The sequence below is a fragment of the Engraulis encrasicolus genome, chromosome 12, assembly GCF_034702125.1.
Source record: "Engraulis encrasicolus isolate BLACKSEA-1 chromosome 12, IST_EnEncr_1.0, whole genome shotgun sequence".
Lineage (NCBI taxonomy): Eukaryota > Metazoa > Chordata > Actinopteri > Clupeiformes > Engraulidae > Engraulis > Engraulis encrasicolus.
In genome coordinates this window covers 9,282,563-9,299,315 of record NC_085868.1, presented here as the reverse complement: position 1 = coordinate 9,299,315, position 16,753 = coordinate 9,282,563, and the positions used below count along the sequence as shown (strand labels likewise).

Sequence of the window (16,753 nt, the reverse complement as noted above, 5' to 3'; positions counted from 1 at the left end):
AGGAGATGTGGACCATTTCCTGTCCTCGTGAGTATGTGGACCATTTCTTGTCGCTGTTTATGTGCTAGCCAGCAGCTAGTGGCTAACTTCGCGTCTGCTGTTCTATAGGTTGTGATTCCAACTTGGCGTCTCTTACTTGGCTAGAGTGATCTCTTGCTTCTCCACTGGCAAGGACTTCGGTGGACAATACCAACGGTTACCTTGCGCATTTCCCGTCTCCTGCACGCCGGTATGTATTATAGTGGGTTAGCTTGTGCCTTTACCCAGCCCTGACTGTTTGTTTTCGTACCATGGTTGCTAACGACGGCCATTATTATGGTTTCAGCGTGTGGTCGCTACCGGCGCCTCGGCCGTGTACCTCTGTATTGGCACTCCGACTGTGAGAATCGCGCATCGGTGCACCCTCATCTCCGGGTAAGGTAACCTCTCGGCAGCAGAATCGTGTCATAGTGGGTGTCCTGCTAGCTTGGCTAACGCTCTCCTCCTCCCTCGCAGGTTGTACCCGTGTGGCCGTGGTCAGACCCACCACGCGTTTAGGTGCACGAGCGGCGACTTTTAGCCCCGGTTGTGGGTGGAATCCTGCCGACTACGCCAAAATGTAGTAAGGTGGACCGAATTATGATAATTAACCCAGAAATTAATTACTATTATATTTGCATGGAATTGCACGACTACGCCACTGGGGGAATTTCGCCACCCAGAAATATTGAATAGCAACCAAAGCACAACAGGTTCGTTTTAAAAGGCAGAGACAGAAGGCAGGGCAACAGATGATTCTCTTATTTTATTATTTCTAGTTCTTATAAAAATATATAATTAGTGTGTAAAAAAGGGGGTTCAGTAACCCACACAGTTGGGATAGGACATACACAAACAGAACAGAAACAAATGAAATAAAACGACAAAATTCACACCATCACTGGTCCGTTATCCCAGATGACCACAGAATGCCCATACCCCCTGAGCTTCTAATTAAATATAAAGTAGGCTACCGTAACCACCCCAATGCACAGCAAACAGGCTAGCTAGTTAAGGACACACAGATCAACCCACACCGTTGAGACTGCAACCAATTCACTCTATGGCACCAAGAGGGCACCTTGCACTACACGCCACTGCAACCAGGAAGCTCAGGGGAGATGGGTTATCCAGGGAATGGGAGGCGACTGGGCACCAATGTGGTCAATTACATAGAATTAGAAAAATAACCAACAAAACAGATAACCAAAATGCAGGACAGGGGGTAGGCTACACTTGTCCAAGAGCGCAGTCAAAATAAAAACAAAACTCGTTAAACAGGCACGCACCCACTCACACAACCAGTTCCAACCACGTTACGCACACACAAGCACTCGGCGTATCTTATCAGTTCAGTCTACCCAAACTAAACAGCAGCCCGCCGCGTCAAACAGCTACATCGACGAAGGGGTCAACACCTGCACACACAGAAAGTGACAGACAGAACACATGACTAAGACCATGCACGACACAGGTAGCAATCTGGAGAAATGATTGTTAGGCTACCTACCCCGACCGATGAGACACACACACTTCCAACCGCGGCAGGGGGGAAACCGCGACCACATTCAGTCCTTTACCTGGTAAGACACGCAGTAAGAAACGTAGGCCTACAAATGCATTTAATATAGACCAAAATCTAACATGGTGAAACACCAGGCTACATACCAGGGCACTCAGCGCGAGTGGATCAAGCCAGCAATCCAGCTGGAGACTTCGTCAGTCTTAGCTCTTAAAGCCACGAGAAACCACTCGGGCAGTACTCGATACTCCACATGAACAACATAATTTCAGTGAAGCTCGAACTCCCGATTGAACATGGAAACACAGGCGAACCTGCCACAAACATGCCGGCGCCTTTGCAGTGGCTTGGGCCCTCTTTTTAAAGAGATTTCGGCACCGGCAATTGGTGCGTAAACATCACCTGACGCGCTAACGCACCAGCAGACACCTGCCGTGCGTTAAAGGCGCACAACCACATATCCATCATGCTACACATGGTTTAAAAGTTCACATTTCAAGACTTAAGACCTCAAAATACGAGCCGAGGGTCAGATGCGAATAAAATGCTCACCCTGGCAATTTGTGCCTTTCTATGCATGTGTAGTGTTAAATCGGGTCATAGCACTGCTTCAACTGTGTGATTTACTCAAGAGGGGCGACCAGGATTTAAAACAGCTTTGATTTCCTGCGACCATGCGATTGCAGATCGTGAGCTGGTCGTCAGGGGAAGTTGCTTGTCGTTACCCCATGAACAATATACTACACGATGCGAGACTCATGATTGACCTCTGATTGAGCAAGAAATCAGCCCGATTCTCAAAAAGTTGTGCAACTAACAAATCATGGCAAATCGGGCCTAAAAACACATAGTGTATACCTGGCATTAGTTTCAGCTCTCGCTGCATCTTGTGCCAACAACTCTTCATCCATATGTTCTGGTTCAAAAGGCAACCTCGAACATCAAGCCTTCTTCCACCACTGAGGGACAGTGGTTCAAAGTTTATGGAGAAAGTGCTTGCCATTCCAAGCCCATAAACTGAGTCCCGTGGTCTAACAGGATATACTCCGCGAGTCTGATGCTGGAAGGTGCTGGAGGAGACTGTTTTTACAGTTTACACAACTAGAGCCACCAGATCCTGTGGCCCCGTCAGTTCACATCTGTGAAACAAAAACAACAAAAGGACATGTTGAGTGTAGCCAAATAGATAAAAAAAGATAAAGAAGAACATAGACAGCAGACCTGGCATGAGGGACATCAATGAGCCTTGATCAGCACAAGTCACATTCTGTTTGGAAAGCCATTTCAGAGCACCCATAGATTGGTAGGCCTATATGAAATCACCCCACCCCACCACCCACTCCCTATTTGCAGGTGGGACTGTCTGAGCAGACTTTAGACCACCAGACTTCTCACGTTCAGATTGGGAAATGACTACAAAATATGTATGGTGGTGGTGGGGTAGACACGACATGGCAACACAACCCACCCACCATCCCTAAAAAAAGAAAAATCACAACCAGGCTGTTACACAACGCCACAGCAAATACTGTGAACCTGGAACTCTCAGGAGGAGGGGAGTATGTCGACAGCCTGGTACAGGAGTACAGAAAGACCTTCCCAACAGGGAACAGTGTGTGTGTGTGTGTGTGTGTGTGTGTGTGTGTGTGTGTGTGTGTGTGTGTGTGTGTGTGTGTGTGTGTGTGTGTGCGTGTGCGTGGGTGTGTGTCTTCCCAACAGGCTTCGGTTGCATGAAAACCACTACAGAGGTTCCCCACCGTACAGGATCCCCATTGCTCAACCCCCCACCAAACATGCTTTCAATTTACCCAAATCAAACGCATGTCAATAAAAACAACATATCAGTGTCCATATTGATACCATTAGGGCAGGGTTAGAGAAGAAGGCCCCGCCGCCTTCATATTTGGCCGAGATTATATTTAGCGGATCTGTTCGCCTCGCCTTCTCTGCTATACATTACAAAGATAGATATGCCATGTTCAACGTCAGATCAAATAAACCACAGTAATACCTTAGAAAGCTGTGCCCTGACATCTGTGCTCTTTCGGCTGCACTCACAGAAATATTTTGCTCATTTGCCCTCGAAGGTTGAAAAAAAAATCAGGCTTGGCAGACTGAATTCCATCCCATGGCTGTTTTTTTTTAATCGAAAAGTTGTGCAAGTTTTTTCCTTTCGCTTTTTTTTTTTTTGAAAGGCAGGCAGTCATCAGGTTGCATAGCGGGTATGTGAGGGGGTGAGGCCACATCCACCATCCATTCCATGGAAAAGAGATGAATTTTCCACCCATTGTTTTTAATCTACTTGCATCTTCCTGGAGACCCCCACCCTGGTTTTTGTTCTCACTTTAATGAAATGCCACGCGACATGCTTATTTGGAAGATAGTTGCACATTTCCAGGTGCCTCAGATAGATTCCATCTATGATTATTTGGGCATATGACATCAATGATTATTGGGCTAGACTCGTATTTATTAGTTGTGAATATGTCCACCCTCTGGAAAAGGGCAGTTTAGTCTAACTCCAGTGACTGGTATGTCTGTATAACTCTGTATAACTGTATAACATCCAGGTAAGCGACATTGATAAATATGTCATCACAGTTCAGCAGAAACACTTGATGTGTTCCGCTTTCAGCAGATCCCTTAATCCTACTGGGTTTCCTAAGTGGACACTGTCCTACTCTCATAACCAATTTGCTTTTTAAAACAGTCATACGGTCATGCGTATGTCCATAAGGTATAAGCTATAGTATACTGGTATACTGCATTCTCTCTCTCTCTCTCTCTCTCTCTCTCTCTCTCTCTCTCTCTCTCTCTCTCTCTCTCTCTCTCTCTCTCTCTCCCTCTCTCTCTCTCTCTCTCCTTGCCATCTTTCTCAGAGAGAGAGAGAGACTGTCAATGCCCTTGGGTAGGTGTAACTGTAGTGGATGGTAGCAAATCACTGGTACACCACACCACCCTTGTAAAAAGACATGCCGCCAGCCTGCTGACAAGCCAGCGCTGACAGATAAACAAGCCAGCGCGGCTTGTTCTAATAAGGCCGGATGCAGTTTATTTGCGACCTTGACTGATGTAGTGGTACGGACGTTATCATCTATGTTATGACACATTAATTACCGGCACGTTGTACTTACATCTGCCACGATTAGGTGTTAATTGGGTTATTGTTTTATCGTTGTAATGAGTTTCTTTGTGCTACTGCACATTTCTTTGGGCAATAACAGAGAGGTTAATTCATGTTTAATGAGGAGGGTCTTTCAGTTGAATACGTACCGTATATTATTGCCCATTAATAATAAATACTAATAGAGTTTCTTTTTGTTATACAGTATTTGGCTGATTAAAAGCCATGTTAATTATTTGATTCTGGGCCTTGTGTGCTATTTCAGAAATGTAAGTCAGCTTTGTAGTTTAAGAGGTCTGTCAAAACACTGGCAGCTTCAATTTACTAAAACCATGAAGCATACAATGAGAATAATAAGTATTTTGGATCAAATACTTATTATTCTCCCTGTATAACTTTTAGGGAAACATTAAAGACACTGTGCAATGTGGTAGCAGTGCAGTACTACAGCAGTAAAGTGTTTTAAATGACTAGTATAGTGTTCGACTCGTGGAACGGTGTGCATTATGGGGCCACTTTGCATTTCTGTCCTCAAATGAGTGTCATTTCCCCCATGTCCTGACATCACCGCATCTTTGCCATGTGTGAGGAATTTGTTCACACAATTACTCTCCACCATCTTGCCCTGTATCTCCTCCGTCTCCCCTGAAGCCAGTGGATGTTACAGCGATACGCCGTCAGCTCTGCATAGCAGGCCCTCGGCAACTGGCTGTTATACCTGGCCCGCCTGAGGCCGTCGTCGTGTAGCGACCACGACAGTAACCATCATGCAGAAGATCTGGCTTCTATAAAGACATTGTATAAGATTACAGCTAAATCAGTCTTGTGGCTTTTCCTGGGAAAACTTATGAAGTCCTAAAAGTGGGCCTGTTGAGAGCAGGCCCAGCAGGTTGGGACTAAAGGGGATCAGCAGAAACAAAGAGGGAAACCTAATACACTCGTCTGCGATCCTCCGAATAATAATGTACTGACATGGAGGAATGATAACATGATAACTCACACAGGCATCTCAAAAAACCTCTACCGTAGGTGCATGACCCAGGGTCTGTAAAAGAGGGTATTTGTCTGATCGGACTTGCATTATTCATGTGCCACACATTTCATATATGCTACAAAAATGATGCCATTTTTGGTGTGCTTTTCTCTTGCTTTTCTACTTACTCTCTCTCTCTCTCTTTGTATCAGTCTGCAGAGTTAGAACTGCTTTGTGACGTGCCGACACCATTTTAACCTTTAACCCAAAGTGCAGGAGTAAAGCTAAAAAGTTCACACTTTATGCCCTACATTTACTGCACTGTAGGTGCTGTAGATTGCATATTTAGTCTAGCTTTCCAAACGTCTTCAACAGAATCCACATCAAAGTCTGCCAAAAATGGGGAGCCAAAAGCAACAATTAAATATTCCCTTGATCACAGTGTCATTCCTGGTTATTGAGTTTGGAAGTCAGCTGTAGGTCAAAATCAATTCAGCATGTGCTGGGCTGAGAAAAAGACTGACGACTGCTTCTCCGGTGAAGAACGAGAGTCAGAGAGATGGCCTGCTCACAATATGTGACTAGATCAGCTCAATACCGCCACATCCACATCCAGGACTGGACTGCGACCAAAAAAACGACTGGCATTTCTGTCATATTCTGTCCCCTCACACATGCACAAGCCCCTTTCATATAATATCTTAATCGGCTCAGTCCACTTTCTAAGTTGAAGAAGGACCAATGGTAGCCTGGGCGAAAGCGACAGTTGACAACGTCAAACAGTCTGGCAAAAGTCAAGAGGAATCCGTCTCCGTGGATGGTCTGGTCTTACCCTGCCATTTAAATTCATTGGAGTTCCGAATTCAAATTAAAACCCATATTGTGCTTTATTAGCATGACTGTTACGATATAGCGTCGCAAAAGCATACAAATAACAAAACAAATATGACTATAGTTACCTTAACCAATCAGTAACTGACTTCGCGGGAGAGTTCTGCGTCACCACTTTTAACAGAACAGCATCAGCCCTTGAGGACTAGCAGCCCACCGGGAAAATGCCCTGTATGCCAGATGACCAGTCCAGCCCTGACCACATCCCTGTCTTCCACCAAAGACTGAAGCCAGCCAGAGTTGTAAGAAGTCTCTATCTAGCACAAAAAAATCTATGTGGGAATTGATGCGATTTATTGTGTGTGTTATAGAAAGCTGTGTGTACTTATTTGCAAACAGTCGATTGCTTCAAAGATGTTTGATTCCAGGCTGAGATGTACTGCTTGCTAAACTAAATATAGCCATATTGTGTAGGCCTATTGTAATGTTTTGAACAACAAGAACCAAATGTGTGGTATTGTTGGTTTTCGTTTCGTACTTTGTCTATCACACAACCCTATACAATGTCAAATACCGGAAAGGGGGAGCCCTCAATGTGAAATCCTGACGTTTGCCGGCTAGAATGGCCAGAAGGCAGAATGTGAGGAAAATGGGGTTGTGATCCTGTTGGTCAACTGTGTGATGCCATGGGAAAATAGTCAAAGTCAGTCAGACATTGCTTATTTGCCATTTACGCTCCATCTAGCAGTCCATGCAAATTGTAATTCTTGTGATAAAATAAAAATAAATAAATGAATAAAAATAAATAGAAACTGGGGAAGTGGTCAACCCATGAGCAGGGCTGTCAGAGGAAACCCACAGCAGGTCATCAGTGCATCATGTACTGCTAAGTTACTGGGCAAACGGTGTGCCCCTGGGGTTTTTAGCCAGGGTCTACTCTCTATGCAACAACTGCATTTTTGTTACCTGTCAGCTGAAAAGGGTTTCCTCAAGAACGCATGCATAGGCAATGAAAACTGGGCTTAAGCCTGCTTAGACTTGTGGGTGAGGCGATACTAAATATATATCATTAAGTGATAAAATAGATCCCTTGAATATTAGATGATATGAAACAGATGTTTACAGAAATGGAGTAGACCGTGCGATTTGACGAAAACTTGTATGTAGGTCTCACGGTTCATAGCTAACTGCTCTATTCAGACACATTGCTTACCAAAGAGTAATGCTAGCTGCATTACGAAAAAAGGAGTAACCCCCCAAAACATGGAGATTTGTATTCTAATCAAAATATCTAAGCCAAAGTCCTTTCCATGCGTTCACTAATGTAACCTTTTATCACAAATAACATGGAGCTGCAAAACTAAACCTTGCCATTTGAAGCACGTCGCACAACCTCCATTGGAGCCAGTGTTTCCAGCCTCTCGGTATATATATATATATGCTCACCATAATAATTCACAACCCTTCCTGACCCCGGGCCACAGATCTTCCTTTCACAATGCATTGTGCGCCATACCTGTTCTGACAAATATTCATTAGCCAGAGACATAGGGGGTGCCCTGGGTTGGCCGCGGCCATAACTCACCAGGCTGCAGGGATCCTTCAGTGATTTCATATTCACATGGGCTATACTTAGCCAGCCACAGCTGGTACAAATCAGTGCGAGCTTACATCCTTCAGTGCAAGTTGCTAAATGCTATGCTATTTGTGCCAAGTTAAGCCACTGCAGACAGACTCTGGAACTTTTTTAGACATCTCCCAGATAGCAGGACCGGCTTCCCTCAACTGTCCTGACCTTATACCTTAAAAGTGTAACGAATTAGCGAAACAACACCCCCTCCTCTTCCATTTCCCCCCCTTCCTGACATATACGGTCTGCCAGCCAACTCAGCCTCTCTTTTCAGGTATAGTGAGGGAGATGAGGAGGGGAGAGGTACCACATGCCCCCCATACACGGCAGATTAATGTGACGAGGCTGTGAATGCCGAGTCAGGGATATATTTGTTCATGCTAATGACTTTTCATGTATCATGTGACAGGCCGGAAAGGACATCCATTAAATTATGGAGAGCACAAACATAGTACAGGTATGTTCGCCAGTATTCTTCCGTAGCACATCCATCCATTTCTGCTCTCTCTCTCTCTCTCTCTCTCTCTCTCTCTCTCTCTCTCTCTCTCTCTCTCTCTCTCTCTCTCTCTCTCTCTCTCTCTCACCGGTGCTTGCTATTTCTCTTCACTTTAATTCACTCTTGCAATCTTTTTTATTCTCTCTCCCTCTTGCTCTCTCACTCTCTTTCTCCCCCCTCTCTCTCTCTTTCTTTTCTTTCCCTCTCTCTCTCCCTCCCTCTCTCTCTGTGATGTGATACTTGGTTGATTGGAGACGAGATGGAGCATTGTAGGGACACTTTCCCCAGGTGTCAACAGCACGCCACGGTGATGTATCTCTGCTGTTTCGAGTGAGAAAAGGAGGAAAAAATATCGTGAAAAAATTAAAAAGGGGCCCGCTTTCTCTCTCTCCTCTGGCAACACTCCCCTGATAAAGCTCTTCACCTGCAAAAATGATTAATTAGCGAAACTGGGACAGTGATCATTCCTCTCAAGAATTTTCCTCCGTTCCTTCAGGAGCAGAGGAGGAAACAGACCTGGTTGACAATGTTGAGATGGTGGAGCAGAGCTATTTTTCCGCTCCAAATAATATCGAGGCATAGACAGGTTCGCAACACCGTCACCTGAGTGCCTCATCGTTTGTCTCATTCAGGGCCTCTTCAGTTTGTTTGTTTGTTTATTTATTTGTTTATTTGTTTGTTTGTTTTGTTTGTTTGCTTGTGTACATGTCTGTCTCCTTCTCTCCCTCAAATGTCCTTGCTCACTGAGCACATTTGCTCCGTTTGTTGGTTTGTGTGTGATATGAAGAGTGCTTCCTGTTAGCATGTGTCAGGATGGCACAGATCTCCAGGGCCTGTTGGTTGCTCATTAATTTAGACATTTTTTGCTCATTCCAGAACATTCCAAGTCTCACAGATTACACAATGCAATGTGGTAACACGTTTCTTGAATCTATGGGGTATTTAGCAGATGCTGTTTACAATTAGGCCTACTACACATTCATTTGCTATGGGTTTTTTTTTTCAAAAAAGGTGTGGTGTTTGTCCTTTTTTGACCAGTTTACAAATGTTAGTATAATAAACTTTATTACAGTTATGTTATTTGTTATATATTATATATATACACATGTTAATGCTAATAGGCCACCATTTTTGCAGTTATGTAGAGTACGAAAGTACATGTAATCCTTTACTGTAAGCAGCACAGTATCTGTTACTCAAGTACTGTGATTTGGTGAGGCTTAATACTTTGACGAAACAACATTTCAAAGCGAAATTGATTACTTTTCACTTCGTAACATTTACAGATATTTCCAGTTCCCGCAGTATTTGTTTTCAATCAAAATAAAATACTGGGTCAAAGTGCAACGTAACAGACTGACACAGACCAATCAGCACTCAGCACGCAATTAGGAGGTGTACAGTAGGTCCTTACAAGTCGTGAATGGTAGTTGGTGTGCGTGGTTGAGTGGAATTATGCCGAATGTGGTAGCTGACTATTTCTTCTCCAGAGTGATAACAGTGTATGTGTTCTAGTGATTTGGTGATCTAGTGATTCCAGGGATATGCTTGCTCTATGCCTTAACCCCTTAGCGCAGAGCCTATGTTATAACCATTGACAGTAAATAGAATGGACGCCAAATCAACGCTATTTGCCATTCAACGCTTTGAAGCCAGATTTGGGAACATTCCAACTTACATTCCACCTTAGCAACGCCAAACGCAGGTGCTGATTGGACAACAACAAGACTTCTAACGGTCAATCAAACCATCTTCTGATGCTCATTGGTCAATTTAACTTTTAATATCTCTCTAAAATAAAACATCACCACAAAAAATCACCACCCTGGTAAGTTGGAGAGCAAGGGGACCTACTAGTTGAGCGAAAAATTATCCCCCTGGAGTGGCATTTAAGGGAGATACAGGGTTTTATGTCTCTCATAGGAATGAATGGGATTTGGCCATTTTTTGGTCTTTTTGGGTCCAACCTTGGCTCCAACTTGGCTTCAACAATGAAATAGAATTTTGGCCTCCATTCTATTTACTCTCAATGGTTATAACCTTACTGTCGCCAAAATTGCAATGGTTATGTCTTAATCTGTTACTTAAAGGACCAGTTCAGTCAATTTCAACATGCAGTTGTAATGCTCCCACTACCCTGGACTTGTCAGTACCTGACTTTTTTTTCTTCTTCTTCTTCAGCCTTTTCCGAGATCCTGGTCATTGTAATGGGGGCAGCGCTTTGTTTACATTTAAAAAAAACATGTTTATTTATTCCCAAAAAATTCCAAAAGGTTATACAACATCAGCAGACAGCTAGCAAACAGCAGTAGCTTTTGGGATAATATTTGGAGTAGGCCTATGTTTAAAAAAAGTAAATGTAAACAAACGCTGCCCCCATTAGAATAGCTCATATCTTGGAAAGGGCTGAGCCGAAAAATGTGGCATCACCGGGTACTGACAAGTCAAGGGTAGCGTGAGCAATACAACAGCATATTGAAATTGACTGAACTGGTCCTTTAAGGCTCTCAGTAATGTCATAACAATGTTGTTATGTTCAGTATTTTCAGCAAATAGTAAATAGGCCCACAGGCGACCCTATCTGCAGTAAGAGGCTGTGTTACGCATGCAACCACTTGTGAACAAGTGCACATACTTGCTTAAGGACACTTTGCACGATATTAGAGGTATCACAGGGGGCAGATGGCCAACAGGGCCATTCCACCATTGTTTGACTCTTCCGCGACCTCAACATAGAAGTTTGTAAGATCATCTCTCGTGGTTCAGTCAATACTGCACCGCACACACGTGTCTGTGTACCTTGTGTCAGATGTTCTCCCTCGCACAAAATTGACATGTATGGCAACGCGTTCATGCACAACACGTGCCCGTGCACGCGTAACCTGCAGCAAGCATATCCGGTAGGTAACAAAAGGCAAGGTAACAAAAAGTGCTAACTATTTGTACTATTTGCATCTTGTGTTCAAGTGACATGTGTAATTTTCCTCAGGTACATACTGTAGTTGGTGTACTTTGTCTACCGCTGCATTTTTGTGTTGTAAGCAGAGGAGTTGTAGCTACCTGATAAATAAAAGAAAATGAAGGGTTCTGTATAGTGGTTGTGTTGTGTGTGTAGTATGTGGAGTGTGTGTGTGTGTGTGTGTGTGTGTGTGTGTGTGTGTGTGTGTGTGTGTGTGTGTGTGTGTGTGTGTGTGTGTGTGTGTGTGTGTGCGTGTGTGTGTGTGTGTGTGTTGAGTGTGCGTGTGTGGGTCATTGCTCATTGTTCAGCCCTTATCTCTACAGCATTGTCAGGTCGGGACCTGGGCTTCCTGGTGCCATCCTAATGAGGGGGCCCTCAGCAACCCCCCCCCCCTCCTCTCCAAGGTCACGGCCAAACTCCCCACCACCCATCTCAGGCACTTGAATCCAGGGCCGGATTGATGCACAGGCTAAATGTGGCTGCAGTCCAGGGCCCCCCACCTGCCAAAGGCCCTCGATTGTTCAAAGTAATTAGTTGCATCAATCAAGACAAAGAATTGAATACTTAATATTTTGTGTCGAATAGACTGTCAAATATGTATGTATTTATGCTCCTCTCCTTTATATGGAAGACATGTTATCCGCAATTCTTAAGAGTCATCTATAATTTTTTCGACAAATTCACCTTCTGTGGGGGCCTACAGAAAACTGTTAACCAAGGGGCCCCTGGCCGCCATCACCCGGCCCTGCGTGTGGCCTATACTGACAGCTTACAGTCAGCTCATTTGAAGTTCTAGGAGGAGCGAGCAGTGCAGGGGTTGGCCCTGATGATCCCACTGCCATTGTCAGCGCTTAAAAAGACAAGGTCTGTGTTGCATCCAGAAGCTGTCCCGTCCAGCCTGCAATTAGAAAGAAATTACACAGGATGGCTTTAATGGCACCAATTGAAGTCAGCAGCAGCGGCGTCTATTTTTTTTTGTTTCTGTTTTATTTTTATACGTGTCCATGCTGCACATAATTGCTGTCGTGTTAGGGAAGCACGTCTGTGTCAGTGGCAGTCGGCAGACAGCATTGACTCCTCTCTGGGTACTCCCCCCCCCCCCAATTCAGGCAGCAGTGCAGCACTAGAGCGCTTGCGTCATGAGTCAGTGGTCTGCGAGATGGTGTCGAGACACAGATGCTATCTGCTTGCTTGGCTGCCTACTTATCTGCCTCCTGCAATCAGAGACTATATCTCTTGTGGCAAGAGGGGCCCTACATATATGTCATCTATAATTCATGAAGGTAATCTGATGTGGAGAAGGGGGAGAGGGGTGGCGGGTTTGATGGGGGGGCACAACAGCAGTTTTTTTGGAATGTGTATATTAGTGTGGATGTTGTAGAATTTTGATATTTTATGTCAGAACGCGCACTTTGGAAAACAAGGAACGTCGAGGAAGATAGAAAATAATCTCTGTGATGAAAAGGCTGACATTTGTCTTGGAGTGTGCATGTCATGACGTTCCTCCTCTGGCACTATTCTGTGGAAATACCTCACGACATCATCATAAACCACACTGTTTAATCCAGTCGCTATCAGATGTCATGTGTCACGAATGAGAAGAAAAGTGAACTGAATTGCCTTGATATTCTTTACTTCGTTCTCACACTCGTGACACAAAAGGAAGCTTTTACTTACTTCACCATACGGATATAGGCTAATGATTGTATCTTTCCAGTGCTGAGAACCGAAATAACAGACATGGAAATGGTGTCTCCTCCTACATATTGCTGCATCCATGATCGCCTATGAATGCCCATTACTCTTCCTCCAACCGCCATTGATTTGTAGGTTGTTCTGTCTGTCTGAGGAGCAGATTTTGTGAAAGGCCACATGACCTTTCATTGACAACCAGATAGCAACACCGCCTGAGGCCCTGCTGTCCAGGAATAACTGATTGCACTCTGACTTACCTGGGCAGCTAATTATACTGCGTTTAGTGCCGGTACGAGTAGATTTTATCTTTGCTGGGAGGAAGCGGAGGAGCCCCGCTGCCTAGGATCTGCTGTCTTGAATCCCCAACACTTTGAATTGCAGTCAAACAAACCCCAACTGTCTAGACCAAGAGGCAACATTTTGACACTGCTGGCAGGCATCCCTGGCGAACACAAAGGCCTTTCTCGACAAGATGTGTATGAGAGGCAAGTGTCAGGGTTTTCATTTAGTTTCTGTCGAAACACGGGCCACAGTCAGTACAGTATACTGTAGTGGTGGTTCCCAAACTTTTTTCAGCTCGGACCCCCTTTGGATATATGAATATTTTTGCGACCCCTCTCCCACATCGTATTTCAAATGCAATGCATATTTTTGTGGTGCTAAATGTTGGCATCGTAGACATGTCACATACATATGTTATTGTCTTGGTTTTATGCAAGCATCCCCTTCTCTCCACGACCCCTCCTCTGCAGGTCCTCCATGCACCCCTTAGGGGTCCCGACCCCAAGCTTGGGAACCACTGCAGTTAAGTATAAGGAGTGCTCTGGCAAGCGAACGGGGGAAGGCAATATTTGACCGTCCACATTCAATGGAAAAAAATTAATTTGAAGGATAAGTTAAAAAAAAGAAAGACTAGTCTGAAAAGTCTGGCTTTTATTTTGACATTAGCTGGATCTCTTTCAGGCCTCCAGATTCAATAGCTATCTGTCATGTGCAATATGAATGCTGGAACTGTTTCACCTTTCAAATTCTCCCTGTTTCTCTAATGATAATACTAACAAACATTCACATTAGTCAGCCAATACACTGACACTCACGTGTGTGCACGCAGACACACACACACTCACGCACGCAGGCACGCACGCACGCACGCACGTACACGCACACACTCACACACACACGCACACACCCACGCACAGTAGCTGCGCTATGATTTCCATGAGCCTGCCACCAAGCAACCCACCATGCAGCCACCCAACCGATCATGCCCCTGTGCAGCAGGCCTTTTCCAGTATCGGCTGTGTGCGGCTTGCGGAGATCAAAGCCACGTAAGCCCGATGGGCATCTGCCACTGATTACCTCTGCATACAAATATTAGGCAGGCGGGCGGGGAGGGAGGGAGAGGGAGGGAGGCAGACCTCTGCTCTACTACTGTACCCCTGCCGGCAGAGTCCTGGAAAAGGAATCTCTACTAGATAGGCAGAGCAGCCTAGACCCGACAGGTAGGCCTACAGTAGCTGTGCTGGCGAAGGGGAAAAAAGAAACAGAGCTGCAGAGCTGAAGGATGGTGAAAACCTGAACTTGCAAGTAGGCCTACATCTATGTAATGCTACATGTAATGGCAAAAGGTTACAGTTTAGATTACAAGATTAAAAGATTACAAGTTTAACTTGGATGTCTATCTGTTGTTTCTTTATTGGGTTTGTGATGGATGAAATTATTGTCTTCTTTGACAAAAGTAGAAATCTCTTACGTTTCACCTCAGGTTCTTTTCCTTTCTTGTTTTTATATTTATTTGGGCTTGGATGAACACCTATATGCTTCAGCACATCATTAGAATTCATTGTACAGTTTTAAGTACTACAACACATCAGTCATACTCTAACTCCCCTTAACTAATGTTATGTACTAACTATTGGATGCCAACTACCCACACTTGAGGAGATCCATCATACACGCTGCACAAACAGAGCATTAAACATCCTTAAAGATCACACACACCCTGGTCACAGGCTCTTCACCATGCTACCATCTGGCAGACGCTTTAGGACTCTGCGTGCCCGCACTAAGAGAATGAAGGACAGCTTTTATCCAACTGCCATTAGACTCTTGAACGCAATACGTCACCTGCCCCCCCTCAATACTTCAGGACTATCGATACTGTGAGATGCACATGGATTTTTTATATATTATTTATTTACTGTTTAATCTTTTATTTTGTGGGCATTTGTGGGTTGCTACTAAACACAATCTCGCTATATTTGTATAGTGACAATAAAAGTCTACTCTCTCTACTCTCTCTCTCTCTCTTACAGATTGACTTCGCATTCAGGAAGCTCCATACAACAGATGTTAGTTCAACACCTGGAGAGCTAAATTTAAAGTTGACATGAAACACTAGACAAAGTTTTCCTTTATGGAAATATTGAGTCTCAGTCTATCCATCCGAGTTGTCTAAACAGTTTCAGTGACACTGGTTGAAATATAACAAGTCACACGTGTTGAATCAACATTTCAAAATGGACTGTTCACAATCTATGCCTCACCTATCTTTGGTGTCCCTTGCTCCAGGGTCAACCTATCCAGTGGATTCTGTGATAGTGTGGCCATCACTAGGGTTGTGGGTCAGCTCTGTGACACCAAAGAGCCTGGCTGTGTAGTGGTCAGAGCCCCAGTTTGGCACCAGAAGGCCAGGCTACTGATTGCTCATGAAGCTCACAAAGTAGGTGTGCCTTCGATGCTGTCATGGCACCTCACACATTTGTAGAGAAGGGGATAGTTGTCCCACTTGGCATTTAAGCCGGGTTTCCGGAGTGCCTCGTGTGTTGCCTGATTGTCATCGACTTTCAGATCTCATACTGAGATTCTAGTCTGACCAAGAAGATAACGAATAAAGTTTCCAAACAGCATGGTTAACTCACCTCCTTCGTTTTGCAACTGACTGAAGCCAGAAAGGGCTGCGCCGAAGTTTAAACCAAAATTTTTCTTGAACTGACGCCATAGTATCAGCAACGCGTGCAGCACAAACTCGTTAGCATTAGCTTGGCACAGCTTTGCCATCAGGTTCATTTGGTGCCTTAAGTTAGAGGTCAACAAATTGTTCCATGTGTTCCCCATTCAAACACCCCTGCATGACTAGTAAACTGATCCAAAAGTTGTTCCACAAAATGGAACGTGCCGATTTCCTACCTAGATAAAGAAATGGCACTGTAATGAAAGGCGTAACACACTCAGAGAACTTCGACTTCGACGCATTGATATCTTCACTTCTATTTCCCCCTTCCCCCTTCCCCCTCTCCCTTCGTGCGAGAGGACTATGAGTGAAGTTATCAATGCATCGAAGTAAAAGTGCTCCTAGTTTTACTACGCCTTTCATTACAGTGCCATTTATTTATCTAGGTAGGAAATCGCCACGTTTCATTTAGTGCAACAACTTTTGGATCGGTTTACTAGTCATGCAGGGGTGTTTAAATAGGGAACACGTGGAACAATTTGGTCACCTCTA

At 44.4% G+C, this 16,753-nt stretch overlaps 1 long non-coding RNA gene across 1 annotated transcript; it reads right to left on the bottom strand.

The window, feature by feature from the left end:
- Positions 1-1,049: 1,049 nt before the first annotated feature.
- Positions 1,050-2,004, bottom strand: LOC134460041 (uncharacterized). The gene is made up of 3 exons (XR_010036958.1): positions 1,687-2,004; positions 1,529-1,598; positions 1,050-1,436 (listed from the first exon to the last, which is right to left on the bottom strand). It is a non-coding gene; the product is annotated as an uncharacterized LOC134460041 (long non-coding RNA).
- Positions 2,005-16,753: the final 14,749 nt, after the last annotated feature.